A 22,384-nucleotide genomic window follows, 5' to 3' on the forward strand; every position below is an offset into this window, starting at 1 on the left:
TCATTCTAATCACTTGTGACTCAATATTCACATCAGCAACAGTGTCCTGTTCCTAAGTGAATACTGACGAAAAGTATTGATTTAGTGTCTCTCCAATCTCCTCCGCCTCCACGCACAACTTCCCACTACTATCCTTGACTGGACCGATACCTACCCTAGTCATCCTTTTATTCCTGACATACCTATAGAAAGCCTTTGGGTTTTCCCTAATCCTACCAACTAAGGACTTTTCATATCCCCTTCTCGCTGCTCTTGGCTCTCTCTTTAGATCCTTCCTGGCTACCTTATAACTCTCAATCGCCCCAACTGAACCTTCACGCCTCATCTTTACATAGGCCGCCCTCTTCCCTTTCACAAGGGATTCCAATTCCTTATTAAACCACAGCTCCCTCACAAGACCCTTTACTCCCTGCCTGACTGGTACATACTTATCAAGGACACCCAATACCTGTTCCTTGAATAATCTCCACATATCATTTGTGTTCTTCCCTTGAAGCCTATTTTTCCAATCCACGCATCCTAAGTCATGCCTCACCGCATCATAATTTCCCTGCCCCCAGCTATAACTCTTGCCCTTCAGTGCACACTTATCCCTCTCCATCACTAGAATAAAAGTCACCGAGTTGTGGTCACTGTCCCTGAAGTGCTCATCTACCTCCAAGTCTAACACCTGGCCTGGTTCATTACCTAGAACCAAATCCAGTATAGCCTCACCTCTTGTTGGCCTGTCTACATATTGTGTCAGGAAACCCTCCTGCACACATTGGACAAACACCGACCCATCTAACGAACTCGAGCTATAGCTTTCCCAGTCAATATCTGGGAAGTTAAAGTCCCCCATAACAACCACCCTGCTACTTTCACTCTTCTCCTGAATCATCCTCGCAATACTTTCCTCTACTTCTCTCGGACTATTAGGAGGCCTGTAGAAAACTCCTAACAGGGTGACCTCACCTTTCCTATTTCTAACCTCAGCCCAAACTACCTCAGATGGCAAGTCTTCCTCCATTGTCCTTTCCACCGCTGTAATACTATCCTTGACAAGCAATGCCACACCTCCCCCTCTTTTACCCCCATCTCTGACCCTGCTAAAACATTTAAACCCTGGAACCTGCAACAGCTATTCCTGTCCCCGTTCTACCCACGTCTCTGTAATGGCCACAACATCGAAGTCCCAGGTACCAACCCACGCTGCAAGTTCACCTACCTTATTTCTTATACTTCTGGCATTGAAGTATACATACTTCAAGCCACCTTCCTGTTTACAGGCACCCTCCTTCGAGATCGATGCCTTGTTCCTAACCTCCCTACACTCAAGGTCCTGTTCTCTGTTCTACAACAATGCCTGATCATTACTTGTACAAATCCTGCCCTTTTTTATTCCCGATGAAGGGCTTTTGCCCGAAGCGTCGATTTTACTGCTCCTCGATTGCTGTGCTCTTCCAGTACCACTGATCCAGAATCTGGTTGCCAGCATCTGCAGTCATTGTTTTTCCCAAATTCTGCCCTTGTTTGTCTTACCAAAATGCAACACCTTATATTTATTCAAATTAAACTCAACTGGCCACCCCTTAGCCCATTGGCTTTTGGATCCGTCATCCAAGTTATTTAAATACATGTAGAAGTGAGGGTCCAAACATGATCCCAGTGGTAACCCATTGCCACTTGGGAAAAGACTTATTTATTCCTAACTTTTTACTAGCTTCTGCCTCTAAGTTAAAGGCAACTGTATAGAGAACCTATGACAGCAAGACATTGTGTATATGTTGTATTTGCCCACACAAAGAGAGTTAAAGCTGAAAAGAAGAACGAGATACTGGGAAAGAAGAAGTTAAGACTAATGACTCAAAATTTCAACACAGTGAAGCTGGAGGAAGGAGATTAGTTTGTTGGAGACTTTGACAGGAAAATAATGCTTTTCTTAGCATTTCCTATCACTAATCGGCTTTGTGCAGATTTTGCTGGTTATTCAATGGCGATGAATTTAGAACTTTATAAATATTTTTCAGGGAACAGTCACAGACACTGAGACTGAGGAGAACAGTGTGACTTTATTTGTCATTTTTAACCATGTCCAGCTGGGACAACAAAAACCAGACAGCATTCCTCCAGAAGCCTGGAGCAGGGAAATTCCATTTAAATAATATATACCGAAAATTTGCATTTATTAATTGATTGTAGTAATTAAAAAACAATAAAATGGTTGATTCTTCAGTTGAAGAATAATGGATAAACAATTGAAACTTAAAACACAAAAGGTACATTTTCACCCCAGATGGGACTCGAACCCACAATCCCTGGCTTAGGAGGCCAGTGCCTTATCCATTAGGCCACTGGGGCGGCCTGGTGCCTGTCTCCGCCGGTACCTTACTTAACCCTGAAATCCAACAGAGGGCGCAGTGTCTGACAGAACAAAGACAATGAGGAAATTCTATGGGGAAGAAAGACATGAGGCAGAGAAAAGAGGAGGGAGAGAGGGGGAGGGGGAGGGGAGAGAGGGGGAGGGGGAGGGGAGAGAGGGGGAGAGGGAGAGAGGGAGGTAGGGGAGAGAGAGAGGGGGAGAGAGGGAGGGGGAGAGAGAGAGGGGAGGGGGAGGGGAGAGAGGGGGAGGGGAGAGAGGGGGAGGGGAGAGAGGGGGAGGGGGAAGGGGGGGAGAGAGAGAGAGGGAGGGGGAGAGAGAGAGGAGGGGGAGGGGAGGGAGAGAGGGGGAGGGGAGGGGAGGGAGGGGGGGGGAGAGAGGGAGGGGGAGGAGGGGGAGGGAGGGAGGGAGGGGGAGAGAGGGGAGAGAGGGAGAGAGAGGGAGGGAGGGGAGAGGGGAGAGAGGGGGAGGGGGAGGGAGAGAGAGGGAGAGAGAGAGGGGAGGGGGAGGGGGAGAGGGAGGTAGGGGAGAGAGAGAGGGAGAGAGAGGGGAGGGGGAGAGAGGGAGGGGGAGAGAGGGGAGAGAGGGAGAGGGAGGGAGGGAGGGGGAGAGAGGGGAGAGAGGGAGGGGGAGAGAGGGGAGAGAGGGGAGAGAGGGAGGGGGAGAGAGGGGAGAGAGGGAGAGGGAGGGAGAGGGGGGAGGGGGGAGAGGAGAGAGAGAGGGGGAGAGAGGGAGGGGAGAGGAGAAAGGGAGAAGAAGGTGGTGGAGGAGAGAGGAGAACAGGGAAGGGAGAAAGGAGAGGAAGAGTAGAAAGAGAAGGGAGGGATGAGTATGGAAGCAGTGGGGAGAGGATGAGGGAGGGACCGGAGATTGGAAGGATTCTAAACTCAAGTCCAACAGACACAATAATCTGTATTTCGTTTGTACCTTAAAGGTGGTTCCCAGCTTCATTTCAAGATGTATCACATGGAGGATTGTGAAAGGAGGTTTAACACCAGCCACATGAGCTCCATCACCAATAGCTTGGTGCAATAGAGAAGCTTTAGAGGTGTCATGAAGGAGGAGAGTGAGATTGAGAGACAGGAAGGTGGAGGAATGAAATTCCAGACCTTGGGACATAGGCATGGCCTCAAGTGGTAGTGGTGGAGCGAGTAAAATTGAAGATGGTTAAGAAGGAGTACAGTTACCTCAGAGGGTTGAGGGTTTGGAGGCAGTTAAAAAGATCAAGGAGACAAAGAAAGACATAATAGGATTTGAAAATGAGGATGGGAATGTAATGACTAAATGATGCTTGATCAGGAGCCCATGTAGATCAGTGAGTAAACATTGAAACATAGATGACAGGAGGAAGCCATTCAGCCTTCGAGCCTGCTCTGCCATTCATTTTGATCATGGCTGACTGTCTAACTCCACAGACTAATCCTGCTTGCCCCCTGTAACCATTGATCCCATTCAATCCAAGTGCTATATCTAGCTGCCTCTTCAATAGATAGAATAGTTTGGCATCAACGACTTCCTGTGGTAATGAATTCTACAGGCTCACCAGCCTTTAGGTGAAGAAATGTCTCCTCATCTCTGTCCTAAATGGTCTACCCCGAATCCACAGACTCTGACCCCTGGTTCTGGACACACCCACAATTGGGAACATTTGGGCGGCACGGTGGCACAGTGGTTAGCACTGCTGCCTCACAGCACCAGAGACCTGGGTTCAATTCCCGACTCAGGCGACTGACTGTGTGGAGTTTGCATGTTCTCCCCGTGTCTGCGTGGGTTTCCTCCGGGTGCTCTGGTTTCCTCCCACAGTCACAAAGATGTGCGGGTCAGGTGAATTGGCTATGCTAAATTGCCCGTAGTGTTAGGTAAGGGGTAAATGTAAGGGTATGGGTGGGTTGCGCTTCAGCGGGTCGATGTGGACTTGTTGGGCCGAAGGGCCTGTTTCCACACTGTAAGTCTAATCTAATCTAAAAAAAAATTCTCCCTGCATCGACCCTATCTAGTCCTGTTAGAATTTTATAAGTCTTTTTGAGATTCCCCCCTCATTCATCTGAACTCCAGCGAAAAATATCCTAACTTAGTCAATCTCTCTTAATACATCAATCCTGCCATCCCCAGAATCAGCCTGGGAAATCTTTGCTGCACTCCCTGGAGAGCAAGAGCATCCTTCCTCAGCAAAGGAGACCAAAACTGCACACAGTATTCCAGGTGTGGCCTCACCAAGGTCGTCTACAACAGCAATAACACAACTCTGCTCCTGTACTCAAAACCTCTTGCAAAAAAGGCCAACATACCATTTGCCTTCTTTACCATCTGCTACACCTGCATGCCTACCTTCAGCCGATGGTACACAAGGACACCCAGGTCTCACTCTCCCAATTTATAGCCATTCAGGTAGCAATCTGCCTTCTTGCTTTTGCTTCCAAAGTGAATAACCTCACATTTATCCAAATTTTACTGCATCTGCCATTGATGAGTGAGTGGTATGAATTTAAACTTGGATAATGGAGCTTTGGATGACCTCAATTTCATAGAGCGTGGAATTTTCTTTTATAATTTACAGCACGAAAACAGACCCTTTGGTCTAACCATGCCGACCAGATATCCCAACCCAATCTAGTCCCACCTGCCAGCACCTGGCCCATATCCCCCCAAACCCTTCCTATTCGTATATACCATCCAAATGCCTCTTACATGTACCAGCCTCCACCACATCCTCTGGCAGCTCATTCCATACATGTACCACCCTCTGCATGAAAAAGTTGCCCCTTAGGTCTCTGTTATATCTTTTCCCTCTCACCCTAAACCTATGGCCACTAGTTCTGGACTCCCCCATCCAGAGAAAAGACTTTGTCTATTTATCCTATCTATGCCCCTCATGATTTTGTAAACCTCTATAAGGTCACCCCCTCCCTCAGCCTCCAACGCTCCAGGGAAAACAGCCCCAGCTTATTCAGCCTCTCCCTATGGCTCAAGTTTCACAACATCTTTCAACTCCTGTACTCAATACTCTGACTAATAAAGGAAAAGTCTTCTTCACTATCCTATCTACCTGTGACTCCACTTTCAAGGAGCTATGACGTAGGAGACCAGTCAGATTGCATTGCAGTAGTCAAGTCTGGAGTTAATGCAGGGTGAGGGTTTCAGCGGGAGATGTACTGAGTGGAGAAATTCTAATGGTGAATAAAGGCCAAAGGCTAAGATAGTTTTGATTTTAAAAGTGCATCTCAATGTGAATTGGATCCAGTTTTTCCAAGAGTAGACACAAAAGTAGGCAGATGGAATGGGCATGCATGTGGATGCTGAGTGATAGCCTTTTGATTTGGTGGGAGTTTTAAGACAATATAAGATGACAAGATCAAGCTGGGTAGTTCTCAAAATGGCTGAGGGCATACATTGATGAAAGAGATTTAGGGAGGAGAAGAGAGCAGTGAACTCAGAGGCTGAGATATCTCAATGAGACTTTCTATCATTCTTCAGTGGGTGGGAGAGAATGAGAATTTTAGCTGAAGTGAGGTGTTGGCACAAGGTCAAATGCTCAAAGGAAGAGAACATGCCAGAGAAGTAAAGTCAGGCCGAGGGACAGTTTGATAATAAGTGTCATTTTGATAAGATGGAGGTGGAAGGTGTAACTAAATAAAGGGCCTTTGTTGAAGACAATGATATTACTATCCTTCAGCCTATCAAAGCTGTAAGTTTAGGTTATTAATACAAATCAGAAGTAAATCAAGTGCTTGCTAAATCTGTTTTGTTGTAAAATGAAAGGGTAGATGAATGTAACCTAGATCAGTTTGTAGTAATCATTTTTAACTCAGGTATGTTATGTGGTGAAATAGGTAAAAACAATGACTGCAGATGCTGGAAACCAGATTAGTGGTACTGGAAGAGCACAGCAATTCAGGCAGCATCCAAGGAGCAGCAAAATCGACATTTCGGGCAAAAGCCCTTCATCAGGAATAAAGGCAGAGAGCCTGAAGGGTGGAGAGATAAGCTAGAGGAGGGTGGGGGTGGGGAGAAAGTAGCATAGAGTACAATAGGTGAGTGGGGGAGGGGATGAAGGTGATAGGTCAGGGAGGAGAGGGTGGAGTGGATAGGTGGAAAAGAAGGTAGGCAGGTAGGACAAGTCCGGACAAGTCATGGGGACAGTGCTGAGCTGGAAGTTGGGAACTGTGGTGAGGTGGGGGAAGGGGAAATGAGGAAACTGTTGAAGTCCACATTGATGCCCTGGGGTTGAAGTGTTCCAAGGCGGAGGATGAGGCGTTCTTCCTCCAGACGTTTGGTGGTGAGGGAGCGGTGGTGAAGGAGGCCCAGGACCTCCACGTCTTCGGCAGAGTGGGAGGGGGGAGCTGAAATGTTGGGCCACAGGGCGGTGAAATAGACAACTGGAATAAGCCAAAAGAAAGTCCAACACGACTTTATTGAGCACTTTACCAAGAAGAAAAAATAACATTTATCCAGACTCTACTATTGTACTTTAATTAAATTCTGTCAATCTCTTCACATGACTCTGCAGAAAACAGTTTACTTAAATCTTTTAAGTCAACAGTCTCAAATCTACAATCGCTTTCTTATTCTAACATGCATATCCAAGGATTTGTTGTAATCTACACAGGTCCTGACCACCGTATTTGTACTGTTTGTCTGAAAGGACTGGTAATACCCAATCATTAAGGCTGGGACAGGCTGTTCCTTGGTCTTTGAGGCTTGGCTGACGTTTCAGGATCTGCAGTCATCGATTTAGGCTTCCCCTCTCATCTAGAGCTGGTTCTAGTCTTCAGGTCATCTCATTGAGGTGTTCTCTGTGGAGATACCCGTTGAATAAGGTAGAAAAATTATTGCCAGCTGAGACACCAGTTTTCACCTTTTATCCCCCTTTTCATGTCCTTTTGGAAGATTCTGTGGCCTGTGTCCAATATGAGCATTGGGAAGTTCCAGCAGGGTTAAGGTGAGAGGGGAAAGATTTAAAAGGGATTTGTTGAAATTTTAACTTTACTTCTTTATTTTTTGACTTAATACTAAGAAAGACTGTAATGTTTAACTTATAATTTTGTTTCTTTATTTTTCCACTTTGTACCTCAGACTTTCTACCTATGTACCTAAGATGGCACCTGGAATGGCGACATTGTACACTTTTCACTGCACTGTACTTGTACACGTGTCAATAAAATCTAATGCTAATTCTAAGGGGCAACATTTTCACACAGAAGGTGTGCAAATATTGAATGAACTGCCAGAGGAAGTAGTAGCAACAAGGACACTTACAACATTTGAAAGAAATTTGGACAGGTGTACAGAATATTTTAGAGGGTTTTGGGCCAAATGCAGGCAAAGTGAGATTAGTTTAGTTTGGGAAACTTGGTCAACATGAACTAGGTGGACTGAAGAGGTTCCATCCTGTCTGACTGGATGACTACTTCCCATATTTGGAAATGGCAATACATGGTTTTGAACTTTCAATTGTCACGTGCTGTCCCTGTCAGACTGCCACTGGCCTCTATTGAGCTGGGTGCCACCAAGTCTGCGCAGCATGCTTCCAACAAAGCAGGTTCTCCGGAGATGGAAACAAGGGTGTTCATTCTCAAACAATGTGGTCATTGGCACGTGACCAGGCAGTTCCTTTTTGGTTTCAATGGGAAGTTGTTCGACTATGACCAGACTGCATGAATACTGTCTGTTCTAGTTCTGCAGTTTGCAAAGTGCAGAGTCCGGCTCAGCTTCCACATTTTGAGTTTTATCCATGCTCATGAAAAGAATGTCAATATTTCTGGAACAATCCTGGAGATTATAGGTCACCTGACCACAGTTTGTCCTCTCAGCATTCTGTATGATGCTTGCTATAGAGATGGTGAGTATTGCTCCCTATGTTTTCTAGGAGTGTCCCTGTCCATTGTCTCTCCCTGTGACACACACGAGCAGTGGTAAGCACTACTACTGCACAGTGCCAGGAATCTGAGTTTGATTCCACCGTCGGGCAAATGTCTTGTGGAGTTTGCATTATGCCTGTGTCTGCGTGGATTTCCTCTCACAGTCCAAAGATATGCAGGTTAGGTGTATTGGCCATGCTAAATTGTCCATAGTATCCAGGGATTTGTAGTATAGGTGTGCTAGCTATGGGGAATGCAGGGTTACAGGGATTGGTTGGGAGAAGAGGGAAGTGGGTCTGGGTGAGATGCTCTTTGGCGTGTCAGTTTGGTCCTGATGGGCCAAATGGCCTGTGGCGATCCTATGATTCTCTGTCTCCTGTATGAAGCCACTGTGACTGTTAGGCTGAAGCTGATCAAAGACATTGGCCTCTGATTTCCTCAGTTCGGTGCACTTGCTACATATAAGACAGTACTCACTGTAATAAACAGAGTGCTGACAAACGTGGGAGCAGACGGACCTTCATTCCACACAGACACTTTGCTTTGTTTCTGTAGTTTGTTGGCACAGTGAGCTCCACCTGCTTCTTCACAACAACTCTGTTGATGTTGAAATCTAGCTTGTGCTGTCAAATTAAGATAAATTACACAGTGGCAGTTGTCCTGTAATCCTTAACTCTCTGATTATTTTCAAAAACAATACACACAAAGCCTGGTGCTTATCACTGGCAGCCACATCATCAGTTGTCCTGTCCTCGCACTCTGGAATTCTCTCCCTAAAACCCTCCATCTACTTTAAAACTCTCCCAAAAATCCATCACAGGGATTTGCTCACATCCATTGCTTCTAATATCTTTTTTCTTTGGCTTGTTGACTGTTTCTGTCCAATGACACACCTCTGAGAGATACTGTGAGGAATTTCACCATATAAGGTACTACATAAATTCAGGCTGTTGTTGACTGCTTGTGAATATTTTGCCATGAGGTAACCTTGTAAACCATGACCTTTCAACTCTGAATTCTGTTTGCTAATCGTATGTAGAAACAAAAAAAACAAAATTAATGAAAATCTTAATACAATTCCTAACTGCTAAATCGCCCTTAATTCAGGACTGGTGGAAATAGAAACATGTTGTGTGAAAGAGAGACTATTTCTCAGACTGAGGGGGAGCTGTTAGCAAATATCCTCCTGACCCATTGGTCCCCATGTCGACACTGCAGTAATATTCCACTCCCTATCCAATGTTGTTCAGCCAACAATTTCAGCAGGAAAGGTAAAAGGACAATAATAGATATCAAACAGGTTGGAGGACCTTATATCCACATTGTCCAGTTCAAAATGTTGAATTGAATTAGCTTTTTTGTCACATGTACTCAAATGAATACAGTGGAAAATTTACCAGTCACTACTGATGGCACCATCTTAGGTGCAAGATATCTAATTACAGATTCATCAGTACATGTTATTAAGGTGGGTGGGAATCAGATAGCTTCCCAGTCAGATCTGGAGTCAGGCAGGGCTGCCCTCTCTCTCCTTGTAAAAAATGAGGTCTGCAGATGCTGGAGATCACAGCTGCAAATGTGTTGCTGGTCAAAGCACAGCAGGTTAGGCAGCATCTCAGGAATAGAGAATTCGACGTTTCGAGCATAAGCCCTTCATCATGAAGGGCTTATGCTCGAAACGTCGAATTCTCTATTCCTGAGATGCTGCCTAACCTGCTGTGCTTTGACCAGCAACACATTTGCAGTTGCCCTCTCTCTCCTGCCTTGTTTGTGTGCTGCATAGAGCCATTTGCCGAGTCTATCAGGAAGGATGCGAGCCTGAGAAGGGTGACTATTCCTGGCAGCGGGGGCCTGCAGGTTAAGGCCTCTCTGTACATGGATGACGTCACCGTTTTCTGCTCAGATCTGTGCGCAGACTCATGTGCATTTGTGACCAGTTTGAACGGGCCTCGGGGCCAAGGTAAACCGAGGCAAGAGCGAGGCCATGCTCTTCGGGAACTGGGCCAACCAATCCTCAATCCCATTCACCATCAGGACCGACCACCTGAAGGTGCTGGGTATTTGGTTCGGGGGGAGCTGGGGCGTGCGCCAAGTCTTAGGAGGAGCGTATCAGTAAAGTGAGGCAGAAACTGGGCAGATGGAGGCTACGGTCGCTCTCCATCACGGGAAAAAAACCTGGTCATCAGGTGTGAGGCACTGTCATTGCTGTTGTACGTGGCACAGGTCTGGCCTATTCCCAGAACCTGCGCCGCTGCAGTCACCCGGGCCATCTTCCAGTTCATATGGAGTTCAAAGATGGACCGGGTCCGAAGGGACTCGCTATACAAAGATCTGGGCAACAGGGGACAAAATACACCCAATGCCACCCTCACCCTGATGGCCACCTTTGTGTGTGGCTGCATCAAGCTGTGCGTGGATCCCCGGTACGCAAACACCAAGTGTCACTACGTACTGAGGTTCTACCTGTCCCCGGTGTTGCGAAGGATGGGCCTGGCCTCGCTGCCGCGGAACGCTCCGAGTAGTTGGACCGTTCCATATCACCTGTCCTTCGTGGAGAAATTTCTGAAGAAAAACACCTTTGACCACAAGTCCATCAGGAAGTGGTCAGCACATAGTGTCCTCGAGACCCTTCGGGAAAAGGAGAGGACGGATCCTGTTGAGTGGTTCCCTGAGCAGACTGTCAAAGCAATTTGGCAGAATGCCTCATCACCAGAACTGTTCCAACAAGCACCAAGACATGGCTTGGCTGGTGGTGAGAAGGGCTCTGCCTGTGAGATCCTTTATGCACGCTCGGACTCTCAGCCGCACCGCACGCTGCCCTCGAAGAGGCTGCGGGGGGGAAGAGACTGTCACACACCTCCTTCTGGAATGTGCCTATGCAGAGGAAGTCTGGAGAGGAATGCAGTGGTGTTTGTCGAGGCTCGTCCCAAGCAGCGCCGTGACGCGGGACTCCGTGCTGTACGGCCTGTTCCCCGGGACGCACACCGAGACGAATATCAACTGCGCCTGGAGGATCATCAACTCGGTGAAGGACGCTCTCAGGGTGGTCCGAAACCTGTTGATCTTCCAGCTGAAGGAGTTGACCCCGACTGAGTGTTGCAGACTGGCACATTCCAAGGTCCAAGACTACGTGTTGAGGGACGCGCTGAAGCTTGGGGCAGCTGCCGCCAAGGCGCGGTGGGGAAAGACCACCATGTAACATCTGCCTGCCTAAAGAAGATCAGGGGGCCCATGCAGTCGTTTGGGCTCCGCTGACACCTCAGCTCAATATATGGGCGTAGGAGCGAGAAATGCACAGACCTGTATGTAAAAAAGGAAAATTCTAAGCTGTATATGTTAATGTGAACTTATGTATGGCATTACCTAATGTACAGTGTATCAAATTATTTTATGAATATTTTATGAATAAAGTATATTTTTGAAATATAAAAAAATGTTATTAAGGGGAAAAAAATTACACAAAATAAAGAAATAAAAGGTATGCTTATTCCACCTCTTGTTTCTGAGTCCCCCGAACTCTCATTCCTCACAGTCTGAATGCTGCAGCAACTTCACTCCACCCAGCTTCACAGCCTTAAAACTGTTAAACAATCATTAAAATAACAAAAGGTGTCCCCTTCAGAAAACTTACCTGTGACCTTCCCCTTTGACCTTCCCTTTGACCTTCCCCTTGACCTACCCCTTGATTTTATTCTTGATCTTCCCCTTGATCTTCCCCTCGATCTTCCTCTTGATCTTCCTCTTGATCTTCCCCTTGATCTTACCCTTGATCTTCCTCTTGATCTTCCTCTTGATCTTCCCCTTGATCATTACCTTGATCTTCCCCTTGATCTTCCTCTTGATCTTCCCCTCGATCTTCCTCTTGATCTTCCCCTTGATCTTCCCCTCGATCTTCCTCTCGATCTTACCCTTGATCTTCCCCTCAATCTTCCCCTCGATCTTCCCTTTTGTACTATCTTCCTATCTCTATTCCTACTATCTTCTAAACTGATCTCAAATACAGAGTTGCCTAAGTGCTGACCCATTTCCTCCAAATAAATTCCCTGATATAATCCTTTCATCCCTTATATCCACCTCCTACTCATGGTACTGGGACTGGTTTAACCAGACCTGGACTAGGCATCATTGGCCTCTCATACCCCATTACCTCTGCCCATGTTGTCCAATCATCTCCATTGCCCTTTCACCCCATTCCCTCTTCCCTACCCTATTGCCCGCTTACTCCCATTGTGCATTCACTCCCCCATTTGCCACCATTAACCATTCACCCCATTGCGTACTCATTCTATTAGATGTCCATTAGTAGATCTACACAGTAGCCCAAAATTTTCCAAATCCCCCTCCTCTTTCCTCCTACCCAAATCCACCCCACATCTTCCCACTGTCCAGACAAGTACAGGTTAGATGAATTGCCCATAGTGCCCGGGAATGTGTAGTTTGGATAGATTAGCCAGGGCAAATGAAGAGCAATAGGGTAGAGGGATCGGTTTGGGTGGGATGTTCATTGGAGGGCTAGTGTGGACTCGATGGGCCAAATGGCCTTCTTCCATACAATAAGGATTCCATGCTTCATAGCGAGAATTCATCTAATGACCTTTATGTCCTTTACTCTCTGGACAATGATTGTAGGTCTGACCTCAACTTTTAGCTAAGGGCCAGATTTGAAGACATCCCCTTGCTTTGACATATTACTACTGTTGGCTAAAATTCTTTTTGAAGCAAATTAATATCTCAGGCAGTGTGATTCACACCAAAGAGTTTCAAAGCCTTGGTGTGAAATTGTTTCTCATTTTGCTTTTGTCAAAGAGCCACATTCTGCCATAGATGGTGTTAATTCTTGAATCCAAAACAGAAGTTGCTGAAAAAGCTCAGCAGGTTTGGGAGCATCAGTGTTAATATTTTAGGTCCAGTGACACTTCTGCGGAATTTAATTCCTAAATGTTTAGTTAATGTTGACGCATCTGTCTCTACTTTGGATTTCATTGGTTTTGGGAGTAAGAGATTTTAGTCCCAAGGTGAAATAGCAGTCTCCTAATTTACACCTCCCCTCCTGCAAAGTCGTCAATTATTTATTTTCTGAAATAAGGAAATGTTCCTGATTTATATTAATGATCAACACTTTGGTGTACGGAGCAGAGCTTGCAATGACACACAATCTGGGTGCATTGTAAACGGTGACTAGGAGAGACAATGGCCTAATGGCGTTATCATTGGAGTGTTAATCCAGAGGCCTGTAATGTTCTGGGGACATGGCTTCAAATTCCTGCCGTGGCTCAGAGCTACCTGCACAGGAAGGTAAAGAGTTCAGTCCCACTGCTGCTGCAATCAGGCTTGCCTCGGATGATAACAGTTTCCATCATTAACTGTTAGTGAGGTCACAGCCATATTAATTTGTGCTCTTAGTTTCAGCACTTTTAAGTAAAATATTGCAATGGTTTTAAGCCAGTTGGTAGCCTCTCATTGACAGTCACTGGCTGCACATGAGTAGGTACAGGCCATTCAGCCTTTGAACCTGCCCTGCCATGTAATTAGAGCATCCCTTCTCCTTCCTGGGCCCATAACCATTGACTTCCTTGAAAGGGAAAGGGCAGACAAACAAATTTGTTTCCTGGTTGATGAAAGAGATAGAAGTTAAGATGAAGAATATGTACTTAAGCCTGATGTCAGGTAGAAAATACATACTGAATATAGAAGATTTAGAGGGAGTTAAAAAGCAAATAACAGAAGCAAAGAGGGAGTTTGAAAAGAAGTTGGCAGCTAACAGAAAGGGGGACCCTAATATCTTTTATAAGCTATAAATAGTAAAAGGATAGTAGAGAGAGGATGGGGCAATTAGGGATTATAAAAGGGAATTTATACATGGAGACAGGGGATATAGATGTGGTATTAGTGAATACCTTGCATGGGAAGATACCAAAGAAGAAGATATCCCCAGAATACAGTGAAAGAAAGTAGTTCAGATACTTGAATAGTTTAAAACTGAACAAGAGGGTGATAAGCTGTCTATGCATTAACTTGAGCAGGCATTAGGACTGAATAAAATTTAAGAAAAATATGGAGGGAAGTGAATGTGGAAATTGCATAAACACTGCCACCATTCTCCAGTCCTCCTTAGACTCAAGGGAGGTGCCAGATGACAGGAGAATTGCAAACATTGTGCCCTTGTGCATAAAAGATTGAAACGATAGACCCGGCAACTACAGAGACCAGTCAGTTTAACTTCAGTGTCATAGAGTCATAGAGTAATACAGCACGGAAACAGCCCATTTGGCCCAAATTAGTCCATGTCGACCAAAATGTTCATCAACACTAACCCTGTTTCCCTGCACTAGGCCTATAGCCTTCTTGATGAAGGGCTTTTGCTCCTTGGATGTTGTCGGACCTGCTGTGTTTTTCCAGCACCACACTCTCGATGCTAATCTCCAGCATCTGCGTCCTCACTTTCGCCATATCCTTCTAAACCTTTCCTATCCATGTATTTGTTCAAATGCCTTTTAAATGTTGTTAATGTACCCACCTCAACCACTTTCATGGCAGCTCTTTCCATATGCGTACCACCCTCTATATAAAAACATTGCCCCTCAGGTTCCCTTTTAATCTTTCCCGTCTAACCTTAAACCAATGCCCTCTAGTCCTCAATTCCTCAACTCTGGGAAAAAGATTGTGTGCATTCACCCTATCCATGCCGCTCAACATCTTATACACTTCTATAAGACCCTCCTCAGTCTCTTACCCTCTAAAGAAAAAGGCCCGAGCTTGTCCAACCTCTCCCTCTAACGCAGACCATTACGTCCTTGTAAATTTCTTCTACACTCTTTCCAGTTTAAGAACATCTTTCCTACAACAAAGTGACCAAAACTGAACACAATACTCTAAGTCCTGTACAACAGCAGCATAACTTCCCAACTTCTATACTCAATTCCCTGACTGATGAAGGTCAGTGTGCTAAAAGCCTTCTTCACTGACCTGTCTCCTGTGAGTCCACTTTCAAAGAACCATGCATCTAAACTCAAGGTCCCTCTGTCCCACTACATCCTCAAGCCCTACCATTCACCATGAAACTCCTATCTTGATTTGAGTTTCCAAAATGCAAGAACTCACTCTAAATTATATTAAATTCCATTTGGCACTTCTCGGCTCACTTCCCCAACTGATCAAGATCCTACTGCAATTTCTAATAACTTTCCTTACTGTCTATGACACCACCTATTTTAGTGTCATCTGCAAACTTACTAATCATGTCTTGCTCATTCTCATCCAAATCATTGATATTGACAACAAACAGCAATGGGCCCAGCACCAACCCCTGAGGCACTCCATTAGTCACAGGCCTTCTGTCCAGCAAGTATCCTTCCACTATTACCCTCTTCTTCCTACTATCAAGACAATATCCAATTTGCCAGCTCCCCCTGAATTCTGTGTGTAACGTCCAGAGCTTTTCAGAAGTAGGGAAACTTCTGGGAACAATAATTTGGGAGAAATAGTCATTTGGACAATTGCAGATTAATTTAGGAAAACCAACATGGGTTTCTTCAGAGAGATTTGTGTTGAAATAATTTGCTGGATTCTACTGAGCACGTAGCAGAGAGAGTTGGTAAGCGCAGGAGTTGATGTGGCGTCCATGGACTTCCAAAAGCCATTTGGTGGGTGAAGTACAGCTAATCATTTGAATACAAATTCAACTGAGTGACAGGAAACAGAGGGTAATGGTCAGTGAATAACATTCAGGCTGGGGGGAGGTAGGGTCAGTATTGGGACACCTGGTTTTCCTGGTATATATTAAGGACCTTGATATACAGGGCATGGTTTGCTAATATGAAACATTGAAGTATTGCTAATTGAGAAGACGATAGTGTGAAACCTCAAAAGGACACAAGTTGGTGGAGCGGTCAGCTATATGTGGAGGAGTGCGAGGTGATAGATTTTGGTAAAGGAAAATGGAGACACAATATAAATTAAAAGGGACAGGTGGCTCAGGAGTATAGAGACCTGCATGTACATGTGTGTGGATCATTACAAGGTGGCAAGATAAATTGAGGGAGTGACTGATAAAGCATGCAGTATGCTGGGCTTTCAGGAATGGGAGGAAAACGTGAGGTCTGCAGATGCTGGAGATCAGAGCTGAAAATGTGTTGCTGGTTAAAGCGCAGCAGGTCAGGCAGCATCCAAGGAACAGGAAATTCGACGTTTCAGGCATAAGCCCTTCATCAGGAATGGGGACAGAGTATGAAAGCAAGAAGGTTATGTTGAAGGAACTAGATGAGCCTCAGGTGGAGTACAGACCCCGTTCTAAATGTGACACTTCAGGCAGGATGTGAAGGCAATGATAAGAGTACAGAAGAAGTTTACAAGAATGGTACCAGAATGTGCAATTTCAGTAAGAAAGATTAATTGAAGAAACTGGCATTTTCTCCTGAGTGAAGAGATGGCTGCAAGGGGTTCTGTTTGAAACATTGAAAGCCATAAGGAGTCTGAACAAAATAAACCAGGAGAAAATGTTTCTAGGAGTGAAAAAATCAAGAACGAGAGGATACAGATTTAAATTAATTGACTAAATTGACAAAAAGTATTACAAAAATACAATTTTTATGCAGCAAATGATTATGATCTGAAATGTGCTGTCTGAGAACATAGTAAAGAGTTGGTTGGATTGAGGAAATCAAAAAGGTAATGGGACTATTATTGGAAAAGGTAGTAAGTATATGGTTATGGGGAGAAGGACGGTGAATGGTACATCTGGAGGTGAGGGCAATCACAGTGGGACAAATGGACTACTTCTGCACGGTTACAATTGTACATTCTGGGATTGCGCAGCATCCCTGGTGAAGTAAATCAGGAATCAGCCGGGTAAATCTTCTCTGAATTGTTTTCAGTGAAATTATACCTTTTGTTAAGTGACCAACTGTGGAGTGCTCCAAATATTGTTGTAGCAATGCCCTGAAGAGGTAAGTAAAGCCACTTCACTTTCACACTCCCTTTTAATAAATGCCAATATTTATTTTTTGCCATCTTGATTATTTGCCATGCCGACATTTTAACTATTTCTGATTCAGACACGAGCATACTCAGATCCCTCTGTCACACAGAATTCTGCAATTTATCTTCAATTAAATAGTGTTCTGCTGATCTTGATCTCTTGCCAAAATAGAAGACCTCACATTCCTCCATATTATCACATGAGATGTGGCACGCACGTCACCTTCGACAGGTGCACCGCAAGCCATATGAGCATGCAACCCGCAACACCAACCCACAGCCTCCCGCTCTGTAATCCCCATCATCATCATCAACAACCCACAGCCTCCCGCTCTGTAATCCCCATCATCATCAACAACCCACAGCCTCCCGCTCTGTAATCCCCATCATCATCATCAACAACCCACAGCCTCCCGCTCTGTAATCCCCATCATCATCAACAACCCACAGCCTCCCGCTCTGTAATCCCCATCATCATCAACAACAACCCACAGCCTCCCGCTCTGTAATCCCCATCATCATCATCAACAACCCACAGCCTCCCGCTCTGTAATCCCCATCATCATCATCAACAACCCACAGCCTCCCGCTCTGTAATCCCCATTATCATCAACAACAACCCACAGCCTCCCGCTCTGTAATCCCCATTATCATCAACAACCCACAGCCTCTGTAATCCCCATCATCATCAACAACACGGGTGGCACGGTGGCACAGTGGTTAGCACTGCTGCCTCACAGCGCCAGAGACCCGGGTTCAATTCCCGACTCAGGCGACTGACTGTGTGGAGTTTGCACGTTCTCCACGTGTCTGCGTGGGTTTCCTCCGGGTGCTCCGGTTTCCTCCCACAGTACAAAGATGTGCGGGTCAAGTGTGGACTTGTTGGGCCGAATGGCCTGTTTCCACACTGTAAGTCTAAAAAAAACAACCCACAGCCTCCCGCTCTGTAATCCCCATCATCATCATCAACAACCCACAGCCTCACGGTCTGTAACCCCCATCATTAACAACAACCCACAGCCTCCCGCTCTGTAATCCCCATCATCATCAACAACAACCCACTGCCTCCCGCTCTGTAATCCCCATCATCATCAACAACACACAGCCTCCCGCTCTGTAATCCCCATCATCATCAACAACCCACAGCCTCACGCTCTGTAATCCCCATCATTAACAACAACCCACAGCCTCCCGCTCTGTAATCCCCATCATCATCATCAACAACCCACAGCCTCCCGCTCTGTAAACCCCATCATCATCAACACCAACCCACAGCCTCCCGCTCTGTAATCCCCATCATCATCATCAACAACCCACAGCCTCCCGCTCTGTAGTCCCCATCATCATCATCAACAACCCACAGCCTCCCGCTCTGTAATCCCCATCATCATCAACAACTACCCACAGCCTCCCGCTCTGTAAACCCCATCATCATCATCAACAACCCACAGCCTCCCGCTCTGTAAAGCCCATCATCATCAACACCAACCCACAGCCTCCCGCTCTGTAATCCCCATCATCATCAACAACCCACAGCCTCCCGCTCTGTAATCTCCATCATCAACAACAACCCACAGCCTCCCGCTCTGTAATCCCCATCATCATCATCAACAACCCACAGCCTCCCGCTCTGTAATCCCCATCAACATCATCAACTACCCACAGCCTCCCGGTCTGCAATCACCATCATCATCAACAACCCACAGCCTCCCGCTCTGTAATCCCCATCATCATCAACAACAACCCACAGCCTCCCGCTCTGTAATCCCCATCATTAACAACAACCCACAGCCTCCCGCTCTGTAATCCCCATCATCATCAACAACCCACAGCCTACCGCTCTGTAATCCCCATCATCATCATCAACAACCCACAGCCTCCCGCTCTGTAATCCCCATCATCATCAACAACAACCCACAGCCTCCCGCTCTGTAATCCCCATCATCATCAACAACAACCCACACCCTCCCGCTCTGTAATCCCCATCATCATTAACAACAACCCACAGCCTCCCGCTCTAATCACCATCATCATCATCAACAACCCACAGCCTCCCGCTCTGTAAACCCCATCATCATCAACAACAACCCACAGCCACCCGCTCTGTAATCCCCATCATCATTAACAACAACCCACAGCCTCCCGCTCTAATCCCCATCATCATCATCAACAACCCACAGCCTCCCGCTCTGTAATCCCCATCATCAACAACAACAACCCACAGCCTCCCGCTCTGTAATCCCCATCATCATCATCAACAACCCACAGCCTCCCGCTCTGTAATCCCCAACATCAACAACAACCCACAGCCTCCCGCTCTGTAATCCCCATCATCATCATCAACAACCCACAGCCTCCCGCTCTGTAATCCCCATTATCATCATCATCAACAACCCACAGCCTCCCTCACTGTAATCCCCATCATCATCATCAACAACCCACAGCCTCCCGCTCTGTAATCCCCATCATCATCATCAACAACCCACAGCCTCCCGCTCAGTAATCCACATCATCATCATCAACAACCCCCTGCCTCCCGCTCTGTAATCACCATCATCATCATCAACAACCCACAGCCTCCCGCTCTGTAATCCCCATCATCAGCATCAACAACCCACAGCCTCCTGCTCTGTAATCCACATCAACATCATCAACAACCCACAGCCTCCCGCTCTGTAATCTCCATCATCATCATCAACAACCCACAGCCTCCCGCTCTGTAATCACCATCATCATCATCAACAACCCACAGCCTCCCGCTCTGTAATCCCCATCATCAGCATCAACAACCCACAGCCTCCGGCTCTGTAATCCCCAACAACATCATCAACAACCCGCAGCCTCCTGCTCTGTAATCCCCATCATCATCATCAACAACCCACAGCCTCCCGCTCTGCAATCACCAGCATCATCATCAACAACCCACAGCCTCCCGCTCTGTAATCACCATCATCATCATCAACAACCCACAGCCTCCTGCTCTGTAATCCCCATCATCAACAACAACCCACAGCCTCCAGCTCTGTAATCCCCATCATTAACAACAACCCACAGCCTCCCGTTCGGTAATCCCTATCATCATCATCATCAACAACCCACAGCCTCCCGCTCTGTAATCACCATCATCATCATCAACAACCCACAGCCTCCCGCTTTGTAATCCCCATCATCATCATCAACAACCCACAGCCACCCGCTCTGTAATCCCCATCAACAACAACAACCAACAGCCTCCCGCTCTGTAACCCCCATCATCATCATTAACCCACAGCCTCCTGCTCTGTAATCCCTATCATCATCATCAACAACCCACAGCTTCCCGCTCTGTAATCCCCATCATCATCATCAACAACCCACAGCCTCCCGCTCTGGAATCCCCATCATCAACAACAACAACACACAGCCTCCCGCTCTGTAATCCCCATCATCATCATCAACAACCCACAGCCTCCCGCTCTGTAATCCCCATCATCATCATCAACAACCCACAGCCTCCCGCTCTGTAATCCCCATCATCATCAACAACCCACAGCCTCCCGCTCTGTAATCCCCATCATCATCATCCACAACCCACAGCCTCCCGCTCTGTAATCCCCATCATCAACAACAACCCACAGCCTCCCGCTCTGTAATCCCCATCATCATCATCATCAACAACCCACAGCCTCCCTCACTGTAATCCCCATCATCATCATCAACAACCCACAGCCTCCCGCTCTGTAATCCCCATCATCATCATCAACAACCCACAGCCTCCCGCTCTGTAATAACCATCATCATCATCAACAACCCACAGCCTCCCGCTCTGTAATCTCCATCATCAGCATCAACAACTCACAGCCTCCCGCTAGGTAATCCCCATCAACATCATGAACAACCCACAGCGTCCCGCTCTGTAATCCCCATCATCATCATCAACAACCCACAGCCTCCCGCTCTGTAATCACCATCATTATCATCAACAACCCACAGACTCCCGCTCTGTAATCCCCATCAACATCATCAACAACCCACAGCCTCCCGCTCTGTAATCCCCATCATCATCATCAACAACCCACATCCTCCCGCTCTGTAATCCCCATCAACATCATCAACAACCCACAGCTTCCCGCTCTGTAATCCCCTTCATCATCAACAACCCACAGCCTCCTGCTCTGTAATCCCCATCATCATCAACAACCCACAGCCTCCCGGTCTGTAATCACCATCATCATCAACAACCCACTGCCTCCCGCTCTGTAATCCCCATCATCATCAACAACCCACAGCCTCCCGCTCTGTGATCCCCATCATCATCATCAACAACCCACAGCCTCCCGCTCTGTAATCCCCATCATCATCATCAACAACCCACAGCCTCCCGCTCTGTAATCCCCATCATCATCATCAACCCACAGCCGCCCGCTCTGCAATCCCCATCATCATCATCAACAACACACAGCCTCCCGCTCTGTAATCCCCATCATCATCATCAACAACCCACAGCCTCCCGCTCTGTAATCCCCATCATCATCATCAACAACCCACAGCCTCACGCTCTGTAATCCCCATCATCATCATCAACCCACAGCCTCCCGCTCTGTAATCCCCATCATCATCAACAACCCACAGCCTCCCGCTCTGTAATCCCCATCATCATCATCAACAACCCACAGCCTCCCGCTCTGTAATCCCCATCATCATCAACAACTACCCACAGCCTCCGGCTCTGTAATCCCCATCATCATCAACAACAACCCACAGCCTCCTGCTCTGTAATCCCCATCATCGTCATCAACAACCCACAGCCTCCCGCTCTGAAATCCCCATCATCATCAACAACAACCCACAGACTCCTGCTCTGTAATCCCCATCATCATCAACAACCCACAGGCTCCTGCTCTGTAATCCCCATCATCATCATCAACAACCCACAGCCTCCCGCTCGGTAATCCCCATCATTAACAACAACCCACAGCCTCCCGCTCTGTAATCCCCATCATCATCAACAACACACAGCCTCCCGCTCTGTAATCCCCATCATCATCATCAACAACCCACAGCCTCCCGCTCTGTAATCCGCATCATCATCAACAACCCACAGCCTCCCGCTCTGTAATCCCCATCATCATCATCAACAACCCACAGCCTCCCGCTCTGTAATCACCATCATCATCATCAACAACCCACAGCCTCCCGCTCAGTAATCCCC

The 22,384-nt window shown here is 46.7% G+C and overlaps 1 non-coding gene across 1 annotated transcript; it reads right to left on the reverse strand.

The window, feature by feature from the left end:
* Nucleotides 1-2,267: 2,267 nt before the first annotated feature.
* Nucleotides 2,268-2,340, reverse strand: trnar-ccu (transfer RNA arginine (anticodon CCU)). Its single transcript has one exon. It is a non-coding gene; the product is annotated as a tRNA-Arg (tRNA).
* Nucleotides 2,341-22,384: the final 20,044 nt, after the last annotated feature.

The sequence above is a fragment of the Hemiscyllium ocellatum genome, chromosome 24 (genome assembly GCF_020745735.1).
Source record: "Hemiscyllium ocellatum isolate sHemOce1 chromosome 24, sHemOce1.pat.X.cur, whole genome shotgun sequence".
In the NCBI taxonomy this organism is placed as follows: Eukaryota; Metazoa; Chordata; class Chondrichthyes; order Orectolobiformes; family Hemiscylliidae; genus Hemiscyllium; species Hemiscyllium ocellatum.